The sequence below is a fragment of the Marmota monax genome, unplaced genomic scaffold, assembly GCF_021218885.2.
Source record: "Marmota monax isolate L192 unplaced genomic scaffold, Marmota_monax_Labrador192_F-V1.1 WCK01_AAM20220418_F8-fsc00019, whole genome shotgun sequence".
NCBI lineage: Eukaryota > Metazoa > Chordata > Mammalia > Rodentia > Sciuridae > Marmota > Marmota monax.
The window spans coordinates 13,659,538-13,662,393 of record NW_026695242.1 but is presented as its reverse complement, the minus strand read 5'-3'; the positions used below and the strand labels follow the sequence as shown (position 1 = coordinate 13,662,393).

Here is a 2,856-nt window from a genome sequence, read left to right as displayed (position 1 = left end):
CATGAATGGCTTCCTGAATATATGCATATGTGACAGTTTGGTTAATTTAATCTATTTTCTATTTTCGTGGGATAACAATCCCCACACTTTTGTTCCCTCTTATTTTGGCCTAGCTTCTACATATCCAAGAAAATTTTCCATTCTTGACAGTCTGAATTTGACTTATTTCATTTAGTATGATGGTCTCCAGTTTCATGTATTTACCAGAAAATGTTATAATTTGATTCTTCCTTATGGCTAAAACCCCACGAGCATATATACCACATTCTATTTATCTGTTTGTCTGTTGAAGGGCATCTGGGCTGGTTTCATAACTGAACTATTGAACTGCCACAAAGATTGATGTGATTATATCACTATAGTATGCTAATGATAGTTTTTTTGGTTAAATACCAAGGAATGGGATAGCTGGGTCATTCCTAGCTATTGGAATGATGGTTCCATTCCTACTTTTTGAGGAATCCTGATACTGTTTTCCAAAGTGGCTGTACTGATTTGTAGTCCTGCCAAAAATGTCTTTGCCAGCCTATATCATTAATTGTGTTCTTGATAATTGCAATTCTGAGTAGAATGAGATGAAATCTTAGTGTAGTTTTGGTTAGCCTTTCTCAAAAAGTTGAATTTTTTTCTTCTATTTGTTGGCCATTTATATTTCTTTTTTAATTGATTTTTTAATACATGACAGTGGAATGCATTAGAATTCATATTAAACATATAGAGCATATTTTTTTCATATCTCTGGTTGTATATAAAGTATATTCACACCAATTAGTGTCTTCATACATGTACTTTGGATAATAATGTCCATCATATTCCACCATCATTTCTAACCCCCTGCCCCCTCCCTTCCCCTCCCACTCCTCTGCCCTATCTAGAGTTCATCTAATCCTCCCATGCTCCCCCTTTCTACTCTACTATGAATCAGCCTCCTTATATCAGAGAAAACATTCAGCATTTGTTTTTGGGGGATTGGCTAACTTCATTTAGCATTGTCTTCTCTAACTCCATCTATTTACCTGCAAATGCCATGATTTTATTCTCATTTATTGCTGAGTAATATTTCATTGTGTGTGTGTGTGTGTGTGTGTGTATATGCCACATTTTTTTACCCATTCATCTACTGAAGGGCATCTAGGTTGGTTCTACAGTTTAGCTATTGTGAATTGTGCTGCTATAAACATTGATGTGGCTGTGTCCCTGTAGTATACTATTTTTAAGTCCTTTAAAAATATGGAACACTTCATGAATTTGTGTGTCATCCTTGCACAGGGACCATGCTAATCTTCTCTGTATTATTCCAATTTTAGTGTATGTGCTGCTGAAGCAAGCACCGGCCATTTGTATTTTTTATTTTGAGAAGTGTCTGTTTAGTTCCTTTGCCTTTTTATGAATCAGGATTTTTTTTTCTTGGTTGGGGGTACATATTTCAGAGCTTTATATATACTTGATATTAATCCTGTGACTGGGGGTCAGGTGGGAAAGAACTTCCATTCTGGTTCTCTCTTTATGCTCTTAATTTTTTTCTTTGCTGTGGAGAAGTGCTGTAATTTGATGCTATCCCACTTATTGATTATTGGTTTTATTTCTTATGCTTTAGGAGTCTTGTTAAGGAAGTTGGCGCTTGTGCCAGTATATTGGAGTCTTGACCCTGTTTTTTTTTTCCCAGGATTTGCAAAGTTCCTAGTCTAATTCCTAAGTCTTTTATCAAACATGAGAGATGAGAAATAGGGATCTGGTTTCATTCTTCTACATATTGATATCCTGCTTTTTCAGCACCATATGTTAAAAAGGTTATTTTTCTCTAACATATGTTTTTGACACCTCTATTGAGTGTCAGATGACTATATTTATATGGGTTTGTCTGTGTGTCTTCTGTTCTGTTCCATTGGTCTTCATGTCTCTTTTGCTGTCAATACCATACTGATTTTGTCACTATAGCTAAGTAGTATGATTTGAAGTCTGGTATTGTGATGCCTCCTGCATTGCTCTTCTTTTTCAAGATTGCTTTCTTCTTGTTCTGTAGTTCTCATTGTAGTGGTCTTTCATTTCCTTGGTTAGATTTATTCACAAGTAATTTTTTTTTAAGTTTATTGTAAATGGGGGGATAGATTTCCTGATTTCTTTCTCAGCAGATTCATTATTGGAGTATAGGAAAGCAACTGATTTATGTATGCTGCTTTTGTGTCCTGCTACTTTTCTAAATACTTTTTTATAAGCTCTAGAAGTATTCTGGTGGGTTTTTTTTTTTTTTGGGGGGAGGGGCGTCTTCTAAAGATAGAATCATGTCATCAGCAAACAGAAAAAATTTGACTTCTTTTCCTATTTGAACCTCTTTAATTTTCTCCTCTTATGTAGCTCTGGCTAGAGTTTAAAGGACTATGTTAAATAGCAGTGGTGAGAGTGGTCATCCTTGTTTATTTAGTGTTTAGAGGAAATGCTTTCAGTTTTCTCCATTCAATATTATATTGGCCTTAGGTGTGTTATATATAGCCTTTACAATTTTGAGATTAGTTCCTTCTATCCCCAATTTCTCCAGCATTTTAAACATAAATAAATGGGTGCTGGCCTATGTCAAATGCTTTTTTTTTTTTTTTGCATCTATTGAGATAATCACATGATTTTTATTTTCAACTCTATGTGTGTGGTGAATTACATTTATTGATTTGTGTATGTTGAATCAAACTTGCATTCCTGGAATAAAACCACTTAATCATGGTGTATCTTCTTAATATGTTTTACAATGCAATTATCCAATATTTTGGAAGGAATTTTGCATCTATGTTCATCAGGAATATTGGGCTGTGGATTTCTTTCCTTAATGTGCCTCTGTCTGGTTTTGGTATCAGGGTGATACTG

At 34.6% G+C, this 2,856-nt stretch overlaps 1 non-coding gene across 1 annotated transcript; it reads right to left on the bottom strand.

Annotated features, from left to right (window-relative positions):
• Window positions 1–1,224: 1,224 nt before the first annotated feature.
• On the bottom strand, window positions 1,225–1,331 carry LOC124076160 (U6 spliceosomal RNA). Its single transcript, XR_006846266.1, has one exon. It is a non-coding gene; the product is annotated as a U6 spliceosomal RNA (small nuclear RNA).
• Window positions 1,332–2,856: the final 1,525 nt, after the last annotated feature.